The 16,052-nt window shown below is 38.7% G+C and overlaps 1 pseudogene; it reads right to left on the reverse strand.

Moving 5' to 3' along the window:
• Nucleotides 1-15,504: 15,504 nt before the first annotated feature.
• LOC136321667 (U6 spliceosomal RNA) lies at nt 15,505-15,617 on the reverse strand (annotated as a pseudogene).
• Nucleotides 15,618-16,052: the final 435 nt, after the last annotated feature.

Here is a 16,052-nt window from a genome sequence, read left to right on the forward strand (position 1 = left end):
TTCCTGGTGAAAAGAGCAGAGGTGTCCTCTATACTTCTGACATTATTAAGTGTTCCCAGCTTCCATGTTACTCAAGGTGATTTGTCTTTGAACATGAACAGGTATTTGCTCTGTCAAAATACCTCAATTAAATCTCTCTTCACCAGACCCAGCCATTTCCCAATTGTATAAATCAAGTGTGTGAATTAATAAATTGACCATTTTTTGTGGTCTGAGCCATTCTAAGATAAACCAGCCATTAGGAAGTTCTCTTGAGGTCACACCATTCAGATTACCACTCTGATCTTGTTTCCTTTTAATGTAGCTGTGTTCACCTTAAGTTTTGTTTCCATCATTTACATTGAAAAATAAAATTAATTTACTGCAGAAACAGCTGCTCTTGGTATCTTTGTCGTAGATAACAGAAATTGGCACTTTCTATGGTGTTCACATTTCTCTTATTAATGTTTTCAAAAATAATTGGAGAAATTAATGTATTCTGGGAGCTCTTCAAGAATGCAGTTTAGAATGGATAAGTGGGTATTTATAAAACATATACCCCAAATTACTTTCTTATTAATTCTTTATTTTAACAAACATATTTATTTATTTATTTATTTATTTATTTTTATTTCTTTGTATTTTTCTGAAGTGAGAAGCAGGGAGGCAGAGAGACAGACTCCCGCGTGTGCCAGACCAGGGTCCACAGGCATGTCCACTAGGGGGCGATGCCCTGCCCATCTGGGGCATTGCTCCATTGCAACAAGAGCCATTCTAACGCCTGAGGCAGAGGCCGTGAAGCCATCCTTAGTGCCGGGCCAACTTGGCTTTAATGGAGCCTTGGCTGTGGGAGGGGAAGAGAGAAAGAAGAGGCAGAAGGGTGAAAAAGAGGATGGGCGCTTCTCCTGTGTTTCCTGGCCAGGAATTGAATTCAGGACTTCCACAGGCTGGGGTGACGCTCTACCACTCAGCCCACTGGCCAGGGCCATTTCTTATTATTTCTTATAATTCTCTATTCTATGTCATCTGATAAGCTCTTCCAAAATGACAGTTTTAATGCCCCACCATAGAACTTAAATAGAATTCCAGGATATAGAGAGTGGGCATCAGTAATTTTTAAATATTTATAGTACCCCAGGTGACTTTTACAGAAGTGCAGTTGACTTTATAGATAGTGTGACGCCACTATGAGCATTGCACCTAACTCACATGGTCAATAAGCACATCTACTTCATATCTGCCAAGTTTAGCACCTTATTCATAATTAGTGAATGCAGATTGCCAGCTATTCTTTTAGGTTCTTGGACTATATCACTGAACAACAACAAAACTTGCACAGACAATCCTGAAATCTGATAAGAATATTCTATTGAAAAATTTAGCCCATTTAAAATGTTTCTATTTTCTTGATTTAGCATCCACAAATCATTCCCATGATATTTTCTTAATTTTTATCTATGATGAATGAACAGTTTCTTCTAGTTCATGTTGCAGAAAATTCTAGGGTGTGCTGGAATCTTATTCTAATTTTGTATCTGGAGACTTTCAGGTACAGCATGGGGAGCGAGTAAATATTGGCAATATTTTGCAAGGAAATCGACTCCATTAGGGCTCTAAAATATTTTCAGAGCTGGAACCAATAAAAGGAAATTTTTAGTTTATTCCTCATCTTTTCTATCATGTCATTGTTCATAACATTCTTTAAGCATATTTGTAGGTTTTTTAAATCTTTCTTTGTCTTTATCTGAGTAGTTAGGATTTAGAAGTTGTTTTTGTTGACTTTGTTTATCTATTTTACTACTTCTTTTCCATGACCAGTAAAGTCAGAATCAACCTGCTTGCCTCAAAATTCTTGACTACCTCATGCTTGTTCACTTTGTTCTCTGTTAATTGCGTCTTGGTTTCGTGAAGACTTCAGTACTACTACTTTCTTGATCACACAAGACAAATTAATCATTCCTCCATTTTTCATGAGTTAGTAAGTGTGTTATTTGTTATTAATAAGATTTCATATCCATCATCCTCAAATAGATCACATAATTGATTTTAGAAAATTTCAATTTCTGTGAAGCTTTTGGTTGACAGCCTGTTCTTGAGCAAATTTCTGTCTTAATTTTGGTTTTTGGCTATATGCTAAAGAAGCTGATTCTAGCTGATTCAATGTGTAAAAAAATATGTAAAGGATCTTGAGCAAGGCATAGAGAGATATTTTAGCTGGAGAACCCAGCTCAATACTAAGCTGACAGAAAAATGAATAAAAATATTATACTATAGAATAGGCTCTAGGATTTCACCATGCTACAGCTGTCCCGTTCTCAGGACTTCAATTTGTTGTCAGGACTTGGATTTACTGCTTCTGCTAACAAAAATGCCTCTTCTGTGTCTGAAACTCAACTTTGTAAACATTAATATGTTCAAATTTGGACATCCTTTTCCATAAGCATTAACAAAATGGAATCCTCAAGAAGTCTACCTCATAAGGTGCATTCTTCTGAATTAAAGACTTGAGCAAGAGACTGAGATTCAAGTTGCTTATCTGATATGACTGTTCCTAGCTCCAGCTGCAGCTAGAGAAGATCTGCAGTACTCTGCAGTTTCTCCTCTGGGGATGAAGGATTCATAAGCATGAGAATTTTACAAACTTAGCAAGGATGTTAAAAAACTGAATATGGGTTTCCTCTCTGATCTTGAAGACTTGGATTTGTGATCTATTCTGCAGTCTCTAGAGAAAAAAAATACTGAAGCGTCTTATAACATGAATGAAGATGCCCACCTGGGTTTTCTAGGCAAGACTCCACAAACCTCCATAATCTGAAGGTCTACTTTCCCATCGCCACCTGCAGTCCTACTGTATACACAGAACTGGTTCTGATGGCTTGCTCCCTCACTTGTATTCTAGAACATTGCCTACTGCTTACTGACAGATTTTATTTTTTTAATGTAGAATTTTGAAAAACTAAGTGAATCAAAGTGAATGAATTTTTTAATAATTTAAAATCATAGTGCTCATATGAAGCTAATATATTAATTTACCAGCATATTTGATTATAACATGGAATATATTTATTATATGCAAGTGAAAAGTATACATTCCCGAATACCATGTACATTATATTATATATATTAGGGTATATATTATTAAATAGTACATTGTACATGAGAGCACTTTCAGTATTTATATTCTAAATATCCTTAGAGATGAGATCAAAAGAATAAGTATTAAAATATTTACACTAATATTACCTTTGTGGTCAAATTAAGGGTAATATTCTTTTTAACTTTTTTTAATTGCTCATTTAGAGGTTTTCCTTGTTAAACATGTACTACTTCTGAAATAAGTGGCTTACAATTTTAAATAAGGTTAATTTATTCTCATTGAATGGACTTCTGGAAATGTAAACTATAAATGTTTGCTTTCCATTAAACAGAAATTTTCATAATTTTTTCTTTACTTGCTTTTTTATTGTTACTTGCTTCGGGAGCAAACTTACCCCACAATCGTAGATGTTACTTATGAACATCAGTCCCCTGAGTAAAATAGTAACTTGATAAATGAAAATCAAATGTAGTGAAGAGAAGCTTTTTATAGTTTATTAACTCACAAATTACAAACAAATGTACTGTTTTATGGACTATTGTAATGTATTTTATAGAGTTGCATAACCTTGAATTAATAGTGGTTTTTTTTTTTTTTTTTTCTGAGGATGAAGTTAGTTTACCATTCTGGAGTAAATATCGCTTTCAATACATAATATCAAAAAATCTCTGTGTCTTCATAGAGGAACTTGCTTGACCTTTGCTTTCATTTAAGCTCTCTTTGTCTCCTCAAATACACTCGATTAAACTCTTAGTTCCCTTTCTCCTTCCCATTATTGTCATCAATAACACTAGAAACTCCCATCTTCCTTTATTCAGGTAATTGAACTGGTGAATTATTTTCACATTAGTCTGGATTTTTTTTCAATGAACCTTCTCTTCAGTGTATCTTCCCACCTTACTACCTTATATCTCCTTTCCATAATTAAATTGGACATCATTTTTTAGAGTCTTGAAAGTGGAAAAATGGAAAAGTACCATTGCTTCCCATGAGGTCAAGGAAGCTTAGTACACTTTTTTGTTAGTAAATTTCTACTTGTTTTATTTTATACTTTTTATTTTATTTTAATGGGGTGACATTGATCAATCAGGGTACATAGGTTCAGAGAAAACATCTCCAGGTTATTTTGACATTTGATTATGTTGCATCACCCAAAGTCAAATTGTCTTCTGTTACCTTCTATCTGGTTTTCTTTGTGCCCCTCCATTCCCCCCACCCCCTCCCTTTTCTTCCATTCCCCCCTCCCCACCTCCACCAACCCCTGGTAACAACCACACTTGTGTCCATGTACCTGAGTCTCATTTTTATGTCCCACCTATATATGGAATCATATAGTTCTTAGTTTTTTTCTGATTTACTTATTTCACTCAGTATAATGTTATCAAGGTCCATCCATGTTGTTGTAAATGATCTGATGTCATCATTTCTTATGGCTGAGTAGTATCCCATAGTATATATGTACCACATCTTCTTTACCCAGTCATCTATTGAAGGGCTTTTTGGTTGTTTCCATGTCTTGGCCACTGTGAACAATGCTGCAATGAACATGGGGCTGCATGTGTCTTTACATACCAATGTGTTTGAGTTTTGGGGGTATATACCCAGTAGAGGGATTGCTGGCTCATATGGTAGTTCTATTTTTAATTTCTTGAGGAACCACCATATTTTCTTCCATAATGGTTTTACTACTTTCCATCCCCTCAACAGTGGATGAGGGTTTCTTTTTTGCCACAGCCTCTCCAACACTTGTTATTACCTGTCTTGTTGATAATAGCTAATCTAACAGGTGTGAGGTGGTATCTCATTGTAGTTTTGATTTGCATTTCTATAATAGCTAATGAAGATGAGCATCTTTTCCTATATCTGTTGGCCATTTGTATTTCTTCCTGGGAGAAGTATCTGTTCATGTCTCTTTCCATTTTTTTATTGGATTATTTGGTTGTTTATTGTTGAGTTTTATGAGTTCTTTGTATATTTTGGATATTAGGCCCTTATATGTGTTGTTGTTGTTTGAAAATATCATCTCTCATTTAGTTGGCTGTTTAGTTTGTTGTTAGTTTCTCCTGTTGTGCAAAAACTTCTTAATCTGATGTGGTCCCATTCATTTATCTTTGCCTTCACTTCCCTTGCCTTTGGACTCAAATTCATAAAGTGCTCATTATAACCAAGGGCCATGAGTTTAGTATCTATGTTTTCTTCTATGTAATTTATTGTTTCAAGTCTTATATTTAGGTCTTTGATCCATTTTGAATTAATTTTAGTAAAAGGGGACAAACTGTAGTCGAGTTTCATTTTTTTGCATGTGGCTTTCCAGTTTTTTCAGCAACATTTGTTGAAGAGGCTTTCTTTTCTCCATTGTGTGTTGTTGGCCTTTTTATCAAAAATTATTTGCCCATATACATGTGTTTTTATTTCTGGGCTTTCTATTCTGTTCCATTGGTCTGAGTGTCTATTTTTCTGCCAGTACCATGCTGTTTTGATTATTGTGGCTCTATAATATAATTTGAAGTCAGGACTTGTAATGCTCGCAGCTTCGTTCTTTTTCCTTAGGATTGCTTTGACTATTAAGGGTTTTTTTTTATAGTTTTATATAAACCTGATGATTTTTTGTCTCATTTCTTTAAAAAATAACATTGGAATTTTGATGGGAATTCTAGCTTTCATGGTGGGCAGTAGCAGAGCAACCAAACGGTCACCACAATTGGCATACCATGAAAGCTGGAATGCCCACTAGTGGGCAGGAGCGACAAGATTGACCAGTACTGCAAAAGTGGGCAGTTTTTATAAAAAAAATTTGCCACCACGGGGCTAGAACATCTAGTACTATGTTGAAGAAGAGTGTACAACCTAGTCTTGTTCCTGATTTTAGAGGAAAAGTCCTCAGTTTTATGCCATTTAATATGATGTTAGCTGATGGTTTATCATAGATGGCCTTTATTATGTTGAGATATTTTCTTTCTATACTCATTTTGTTAAGTGTTTTAAACATAAAATGATGTTGTATTTTATTGAATGCCTTTTCTGCATCTATTGATAAGATCATATAATATTTGTTCTTTGTTTTGTTGATATGGTGTATTACGTTAAACATTTTATGTACGTTGAGCTGTCCTTGTGATTCTGGGATGAATCCCATTTGATAATTAGTAATTATTTTTTTAATGTGTTGTTGTATTCGATTTGCTAGAATTTTGTTTAGGATTTTAGCATCTGTATTCATTAAAGATATTGGTCTGTAATTTTCTTTTTCTGTGTTGTCCTTGCAAGGTTTTGGTATGAGTGTTATGTTGGCCTTATAAAATGTGTTTGGCAGTATTGCTTCTTCTTCAATTTTTTGGAAGACTTTGAGTAGAATAGGAACCAAATCTTGTTTGAATGTTTGATAGAATTCACTAGTATAGCTGTCTGACCCTGGACTTTTATTTTTGGGGAGGTTTTTGATTGTTGTTTTTATTTTCTCCCTGCTTATGGGTCTCTTTAGGCTTTCTGCTTCTTCATGACTCAGTCTAGGAAAATTGTATTATTCCATTTCTTCTAGATTGTTGTATTTGGTGGCATATAGTTTTTCATAGTATTCTACAATTATTCTTTGTATATCTATGATATCTGTAGTGATTTCTACTCTTTTATTTTGGATTTTGTTTATATGAGTTTATTCTCCTTTTTCTTAGTGAGTCTTGCCAAGGGTTTGTCAATTTTGTTGATCTTTTCAAAGAACCAGCTCCTTGTTTTATTAATTTTTTTCTATAGTTTATTTATTCTGTATTTCATTTATTTCTGCTCTTATTTTTATTATTGTCCTTCTCCTGCTAGTTTTGGATTGTCTTTGTTCTTCTTTTTCTAGTTCCTTAAGATGTAAAGTTAAGTGGTTTACTTGGGCTCTCTCTTGTTTGTTCATATAAGCCTGAAGTGATATGAACTCTTACTACTGCTTTTTCTGCATCCCAGAGATTCTGATATGTCATATTGTTATTTTTGTTTGTCTGTATGTATATTTTGACCTCTGCTTTTATTTCTTCTTTGACTCACTCATTTTTTAAAAGTATGTTGTTCAGTTTCCACATTTTTGGGGTTTTTTTTACCTCTTTTTTTTTTTGCAGTTGAATTCTAGTTTCAAGTCTTTATGCTCAGAAAATATGCTTAATATATTTTCAATCTTTCTGAATTTGGTGAAGTTATATTTGTGGCCCAACATATAGTCAATTCTTAAGAATGTTCCATGTACACTAGAGAAAATGTATACTCTGGCAGTTTGGGATAAAATGTCTTGTAGATGTCTATTATATCCAATTGTTCTAGTGTTTCATTTAAGGCCAATATTTCTTAATTAATTTTCTGTTTGGATGAATTATCTAAAGCCATCAGCGGTGTATTGAGGTCTCCAAGTATGATTGTATTTTTGTCTTTTTTTGTTTTTAGGTCAGTCAGTAACTGTCTTTATATTTTGGTGCTCCTTGGTTTGGTGCATATATATTAAGAAGTGTTATGTCTTCTTGATTTAATGTCCTCTTTATTGTTATGAAATGACTGTTTTTGTCTCTGATTACCTTTGTGTCTTGTAGTCAGCATTGTTAGAATTGAGTATTGCTACACCTGCTTATTTTGGAAGTTATTTGCTTGTAGTATTGTTTTCCAACCTTTCACTTTGAATTTGTTTTTATCCTTATAGCTTAGATGTGTTTCTTGTAAGCAGCATATAGTTGGATTTTCTTTTTTAATCCATTCTGCTACTTTGTGTCTTTTTATTGGTGAGTTCAATCCTTTTACATTTAGTGTAATTATTGACACTTAGGGGTTTCCTATTGCCATTTTATATGATATATTGCTTTCTGATAGTTCTGTATCTTGTTTGGTTCTTCTCTTTTGTTTTTCTATCATTTGTTTTTGTTTGGTTATAATCCATACTTCTTTCCTCTGTTACTTCTTTTTTCAAGCCATGTGCTTCTGTGGTGGTTTTTTTTAGAGGTGGTTACCATTAAGTAATGGAAAGGATACATATCATGTTTATTGTAATACATTATCTCATGAGTGTTCTGAACTTTTTCCTCCTTTGCTACTGTTAATCTTTGTCTTCTTCCCTTTTTTGTTTTTGTTGTCACAGATTAATCTTTTTATTGCAATCTTGATGGAGCTTTTACTTGTAGTTTTGTTTTGTTTTGTTTTTTGTATTTGGTTGGAAAACCCTCTTTAGTATTTCCTGAAGTGGGGTTTTTCTGGTGAAAAATTCCCTCATCTTTTCTATATCTGTGATTGTTTTTATTTCTCCTTCATATTTGAAGGATAACTTTGATTGGTATAATATTCTTGGCTGGAAGTTCCTCTCTTTCAGAACTTTAAATATTGGGGTTCACTCTCTTCTAGCTTGTAGAGTTTCTGCTGAGAAATCTGTTGATAATCTAATGGGATTTCCTTTATATGTTGTATTCTTCTTTTCCCTGGCTGCCTTGAGAATTTTTTCTTTGTCATTGGTTTGTGCCAATTTCATTATAATGTGCATTGGAATAGGTTTGTTAGGGTTAAGATAACTTGGTGTTCTGTTTGTTCTTGAATTCTAAGCTTTAGTTCTTTCCACAGACTTGGGAAGTTCTCATCTATTATTTGTTTGAATATGTTCTCCATTCCATTTTCTCTCTTTTCTCCTTCTGATATATCCATTATTCTTATGTTGCACTTTCTGATGGAGTCAGACCATTCCTGTAGGGCTTTCTCATTTTTTTTATTCATGAGTCTCTCTCCTCTTCTCTTTATAGTGCCTCTAGTTGCCTGTGTTCTATGTCACTAATTTTCTCCTTTATCTGGCCTGTTACCTATTGGCTAAGCTTGTTACCTCATTTTTCTGTTCATGAATTGAGTTTTCATCTCTGTTTGATTAGTTTTCATAGTTTTAATTTCATTGGTGATGTATTCTTTCTGTTCATTGAATTGTTTTTTGAACTCCCTAAATTGCCTTTCTATGCTTTATTGTATATCCCTGAGCATTTTTAGGACTTCAATTTTAAATTTGCTGTCACTAAACTCCAAAGTTTCCAAGCTATTAAAATTTTTTTCTGTAGATTTTTCCTCATCTATCTGAACTACATCTCTGTCTTTTGTATCCATGATATTTGATTTCTTTTTCCTTAGTGGCATTTGAGAGTGGTATTGTTAATAACACTAAGAAGAGTTGATTAAAATGTTTTTGAGAAAATGAAGTGAAAAAACTGAAAATTCTATTGTGTTAAGTGAAACAAATATGTAGAATAGAGAGCCTGAGTTGGGGGGAAATAACAAAGAGGCAAAAAACAAGGCAAGAACCCACAAAATGCTTAAAGAAAAAACATTGGTACAAGTACAAAATAACTTGTTTGTAAATGACAGTCAAATGAGAGAAATAGTGTATAAGAAGAGAAGAAAAAAAGAAAAAGAAAAAAAAGAATAAAATACAGTGAAAAATTAAAATTCTATTGTATTAAGTGGAACAAAAACTACATAGATTGGATAGCCAGAGTTGGATAAAATGCTAAAGAGAGAAAAAGCAAAGTAAAAAACACACAAAATGCCACAAAGAAAAAAAATTGAATATAGAATATAATAATTTTTTTTGGTGAGATTTGAATGAGAGAAAAAGTGAAAGAGAAAATAAGAAACAAAAAGTAAGAGAGAGAGAGAGAGAGAAAAGAAAGAAAAATTGAGTTAAGTTCTTTGGAATGTAACACTCATAGAAAAAAAAAAAACAGAAAATGTAACACCTATGGGTAATAAAGTTCAAACTGAAAAGAAAAGAATGAAATGAAAAGAAGATAAAATGATCAAGGTAGAAGAAAATAAAAAAGATAAAAATACAAAAAAACAAATGGAAAAATTTATAAAGACTGTGGATTTTTCCTGGTTTTGAGAGATTGTCTTCTTCCTTTTTCTTTCTTCTCTCTCTTTGGCTGGTGGTGCTGTACTTTATTAAGAACCTGGAATTAATGAATGAGAAGGTATTTGCACCTCCTTTTTTTGTATAGTTACTTCTTCCAGTAGCAATTTATAGTAGAAATAACACATAATTGAGAACTATGAAGAAAACCATGTAAATGATGGAATTTCCCATTTTACAAAAGTTATTGTGGGGAAAACAGTTGTGTTAGGCTTGTTCACTCATTTATTGGCTACAAGCACTTTAATTGATTAGTGTATCAGCACATGGCAGCACCACGTGTGGATAGTGTATGTAAGGCTATGGGTACTTGTGTTCAGGGTTGATTGTGGATGACAGACTGTGAATTGCCTGCCTACTGCTGTGAGGGATAGTTTTGCTGTTCATTCTCTTGCAATGAGAAGAGATTTTCCCCTGCCTGTTTGCTCGTCTGCCATTGTGAAACTTAATTAAACAGTAATGTGCCAATGCTTTCTGGCTCTGCAGGTTTGCTACCGTCTTCCCAAATCCAACGTGGACCTGCCTGGCCATTGCCACTGGCATTACATCTAGTACAGTGGGCAGGATTTGAAGCAGATTGGTATGAGCCACCAACACCCTGGAAGGGTAGGTTAGAAAAGTGGTTGTTTGTTCTCCAGCATATACTTCCCCATGGCTGTCCTTTTGAAGGCCTTGGGCTGGGTGTTTTTTACAGCCCTGCAAGAAGAGACTGATTACCAATGACTGCATGAACTGGAAAGAGTGCTGGAGGAGTTCTACCCCTTTCAAAATTTGCAGTATGAGATGCAGGCTGAGCACCAACAGTGCCTGGAACTGGAATGGTCTCTGGAGAAAAAATTATGGTTTTGTGAGCTGCAATTTACCCTGGAAGCTGAACATTGGCAGTGATAGTTGTTAGAGGAAGAACTGCAGGTTCAAGAGCTGGGGTTTCAACTTCAGTCTGAGAGCCAGCAGCCATAGGAGCTGAAATGGTCACTGAAGAAGGAGCAGCATCTGTGCCGTAGGAGTGGCTTTCAGTCAGTGAGAGCAGGTGTTTCAACTCCTCCTCTTCTGAGGAGGAGGCTTGTGCTGAAACTGCTATCCACCAACTTAGAACCTGCCCACTGGTTGCCCAGAAGGTAAAAACCCAGCAGCCAAGAGCACCTCAGGGGCAGGCACTACCTCCTCCAAAGTAGTGGAGCACTCTGTGGTCTGGCCCTACACCCCGGCAGAGCTGATGGAGTTTGGGGTGAAATTCAGGCAGAAATCCACTGAGCCCCTGGCAGCCTGGTTGCTGCAGTTGTGGGACATAGGAATGGATGGCATCATGCTCTCTGGCACAGAGATAAATTAGCCACCATTACCACGCATTCCCCCTTGAGGCAACATCTTCAGAACTGCCATGACAACCCAGGACACCAAAGCCTATTAGAATGGGTGATGGCTACCACTTGGATGATCTGGCAAGATTCTGGGGACTTGTTGGGGGCAGTGAGTCAGTCCTATAGTGAGCTGCCCCAGATCCTTCTGGAGCTAGGTATGAAGAATCCTGCCTTCAACTGAGGTCTTGTGAGTCAGATGAGGAAGTATTTACAGAAGGGATGAGGTACCTTATTCTCTGTAGCACCCCACCAGCCTTTTTTGGGTCACTGGTGGCTATCTTCAGCCCCTATGCCTGACAGCAATTCAATGCAGTTAAACAGATGGAAGCAGATTTGGGGGAGCTGGAGACAGAACAGGACCATAAATCTGTGAGGGCTGCTGCCCATGCAACCTCCACCCACCAACTAACCAGGGAAATGGGCCTATACAGACTACCTCAACACAGATGTGGGTTGACTTGGTTGTGGCCAGGTCAGATAGAGAGAAATTGGACAGCAGATCTAACAAAGTCCTTTTGGAGATTTGGCGGCAGTTTGAGCTGGAACAGTTTCCAGCCACTGAAAAAGAGAGAAGAAGCAGGTGGCCCCAGCAGCTGCCAAGAAAATGACTGTCAATTGGGTTGCATGGTTGCAAGATTACTTTTAAAAAGATGTGGAAGAGGAGGCTCCCTAAGACCCATTATTCCAGTTTGAATAAGAGGAAGGCCAAGGGACCTTTCCAACTGGGATGGGCAGGGGCTGGAGGCCCCATGTGGAATTGGCAATCCACTGGTCCACTTCTAATAAGCAGCAGGTATTGGCATTAGAAGGCAATAGTTGCTTTTTTGCAGCAGCAAGAGAACTGTCAAAGCGGCATAGGCCTTGAATATGTTTGACCCTGCTAAGTCCTGTGAGCTTGCTGAGAGGTTTGGAAGGGGCTTATGGCAATGAACAGAGAGCTTATAAAAAGGTGCTAAGACCCATTAATAAAGAGCTGTATGGATAGTTGCCTGTAATGGACCTCTACCTTGGTGATTTGTGTGGACAGCTGGGCTTTCTATTGTGGATTGCTCATCGAGCAATGTAATGAACTCTTGAACTGCAGACCAGAGGGAGGGCACTGACTCCCTTGCTGGATGGACATGCCACTTGTGGACACTACTATTAGAGACCTTGATGGGGGTTGCGGCACTTCTGGAGGCCCTCCTGCAACAGGAAGCTGCTCTCACCGAGTTGCAGAGACGCACCAAGGACATTTTCTTCAATGGACATGGCACTGGACTATACAGGCTCTCCCACCTATCATAAGGGAGCTAGAGGTGCATCTCCAGTTAACTCTCTGGACAGAGTGCTCAGGGAGACATTGTGAAAGGCACCTTTGTAATTATTGTATAACTTGTGCTGTTGCTGTAGTCTGTTTGTTTAGGTAATGTATTTCACTCCTTGTGCAGGGACCATCACAGAAGATATTTGCTGTATAAATTGTGAGGTGAGCAACCCTAAAGGGGTGGAATATGGGGAAAATAGCTGTTAAGCTTGCTCGCTGGGTTACCAGCTGTAAGCACTTTGCTTGATTAGTGGCAGCACCACATGTTGGTATTCTATGTAAGGTTATGGGTACTTGCACTCAGGGCAGATTGTGGATGGCCGATTATGGATTGCCAGTCTGCTAATATGAGCCATCATTTTGCTGTTCATTTGCTGACATGAGAAGAGGTTTTCTCCTGCCTGTTTGCTTCTCTGCCATTGGGAGACTTTATTAAACAGTAACGGCCCAACACTTCCTGGCTCTGCAGTTTCTTTACCATCTGCCTGAATCCAATGTGGACCTCCCTGGTCTTCCCACCAGTGTTACAGTTTGTGGGGCAGCTAGCTGTGTTAGCTTACTTGTGGGGTTACCAACTGCAATCACTTTGCCTGATTGGTGCATGGATGAATAGCAGTGCCATGTGTGTATAGCCTATATAAGGCAGTGGGTGCTTGTGCTCGAGAGAGAAGAGAGATGGGAGATTGCAGATGCATGGATTGCCTACCTGCCACTGTGAGGGGGCATTTTTCTGTTTGTTTGCCTGAGAGACAGTTTCTGGTGCCTGTGTGCTTGTCTGTTGTTGTGAGAATTTATTTTTGTTTTGTTTTGTTTGTTTTTTGTTTTTTGTTTTTTTTTTTCTGAAGCTGGAAATGAGGAGGCAGTCAGACAGACTCCCGCATGCACCTGACCGGGATCCACCCAGCATGCCTACCAGGGGGCGATGCTCTGCTCCTCCAGGGCATCACTCTGTTGCATCCAGAGCCATTCTAGCACCTGAGGCAGAGGCCACAGAGCCATCCTCTGTGCCCGGGCCATCTTTGCTCCAATGGAGCCTTGGCTGCAGGAGGGGAAGAGAGAGACAGAGAGGAAGGAGAGGGGGAGGGGTGGAGAAGCAGATGGGCACTTCTCCTGTGTGCCCTGCCCAGAATCGAACCTGAGACTCCTGCACAACAGGGCGGCGCTCTACCGCTGAGCCAACCGGCCAGGGCGTGAGAATTTATTAAATGGTAATGGCCCAATGCTTTTTGGCTCCATAGTTTCTTTATCATCTGCCTGAATCCAGTGTGGACTTGCCTGGCCTCAGCCACGGGCATCACATCCGGCGTAGTGGGCAGGATGCAGAGCAGATTGGTACGGTGCCGCAGCCACCCTTGATGGGTGGGGTAGAGGACTGATCTTTGCTCTCAAGCGAATGGTTCTCCATGGCCCTCCTTTTGGGGACTGTTGGCTGGCTGTTTTTTACAGCCCTACGAGAGAAAACCAAGAGCTCTGTGCAAGAGGCGGTCCAAGGTCGAAAACTCCAGGGTGAGTTTTGAACTCAGCAGCAGCACTGGATTAAATTTGAGCAAGTGCTGGAGGAGGCCAAATGGGGTTTACATGAGCTGCAGTTTGCCCTGGAAGTTGAACATTGGCAGCAGCAGTTGTTGGATGAACAACCATGGGTTCAGGAGCTCGAGACAAAGCTTCAGGTCAAAAGCCGGCAGCCACACGAGCTGAAGATGGAGCTGCATTACTGCTGGTGGAGTGGCTCTGAGTCTGTGGGAGCAGGCATTTCCAGCTCCTCTTCTGAGGATGAGGAGGCTCAGGCTGAAGCTTCCATCTGCACACTCAGAGCTTGGCCAGTAGTCATCTAGAAGGTGAAAACCTGGCAGCCAAGAGTGCCTACCGAGCCCCTGGTAGGCTTGCTATGATTGTGGGGCATAGGCATGGATGGTGTCATGCTCTCCAGAGCAGAGGTGGAGAGTTTGGCCACTTTTGCCATGTGCTTCTCCTTGGAGAAGTGTCCTCAGTGCTCCCATGATGGCAGGGATGGCGGGGAGGCCTGAGGCCCCATATGAACCTAGTTGCCAGTAATGGACCTTTATCTTGGTGGTTTGCACAGACAGCTGATCTGTCTATCATGGGCTGACTCTTGGACTGCAACCAGAGCAAGGCACTGGCTCCCTTATTGGATAGACATATCACTTTTGGACAGTATGAGAGACCCCGAAGCGGGGGCAGCTTTGTTGGGTATCCTCCTGCTCTGGGAAACTGTTCTCACCCAGCTGCAGAGATGCACCAAGGACATTTTTTATTTCAATGGACATGGTCCTGGTCTATATATACCCAACCTAAGATGGGTGGCCTTGTTGGCACCATGGGGTGGGGAGTTGGAGGTGGGCTTCCAGGTAACTCCCTGAGCAGGGAGACATTGTAAAGGGCACCTTTTTAATTGTCATTTTTGGAATGTATGTAATGTACCTATTGTGAGATGAGCAATCCCAAAGGGATGGAATGTGGGGCAGCTGTGTTAGGCTTGCTCACCGTTACCAGGTTTAAGCACTTTGCCTGATTGGTGCGTGAGTGCATAGCTGCACCTCGTGTGTATGGCCTGTATAAGGTGCACACCTTGAGAGAGAAGAGAGATGAGGGATTGTGGATGCACGGATTACCTGGCAGCCACTGTGAGAGGCCATTTTGCTGTTTGTTTGCCCGAGAGGCTGTTTCCCCTGCCTGTGTGCTTGTCTGCTGTTGTGAGATTTATTAAATGGTAATGGTCCAATGCTTTTTGGCTCTGCTGTTTCTCTGTCTGAATCCAATGTGGACCTGCCTGGCCTCAGCCACCAGCATTACACAGTTATAAAATGATTAAATCATTTTGAGATATTATTGTCTTATGATAAGTGTCCTTATGTTGGTAGCTGGTTATTTACATGTCATCCTTGCACAGGGGCCATGTTAATCTTCCCTGTATCGTCCCAATTTTATCATATGTGCTACCGAAGCAAGCACAGTAACTGGTTATTTGCATTGGTTAGAATATAGTTCCCTGGAAAATCACATACTTAATTCTGCTGTATCATCCTTTTCTTCAAATGCATACATATCAACCGTGTTACACTCAGGGGTATAGTGGGGTGGGCAGTAATGGGGAAGAAAAGACCAAAGGTCAAATTAAACATTTACTCTGAAAACATTTGTTCTATAGGAGAGGCAAGAAAACTGAACTTAGTTCCACCTAGTAATGGTGAACAAAGACTTCAGAAGGGAATTAGCTTTTATGTAACTCTTAAAGCTAGTATATCACCAGGTGCACAAGCTGGAAACAGTATTGGTTTACTCTGGCTAGCCTATAAGGAGTTCGTTTTCTGCATAAAACTTAAAAACAATGATTAACCAAATAAAAATTAACTTCATTAAAACATTTATGGGTAACTCTTAAGTGAT

The sequence above is a fragment of the Saccopteryx bilineata genome, chromosome 1, assembly GCF_036850765.1.
Source record: "Saccopteryx bilineata isolate mSacBil1 chromosome 1, mSacBil1_pri_phased_curated, whole genome shotgun sequence".
Taxonomy (NCBI): domain Eukaryota; kingdom Metazoa; phylum Chordata; class Mammalia; order Chiroptera; family Emballonuridae; genus Saccopteryx; species Saccopteryx bilineata.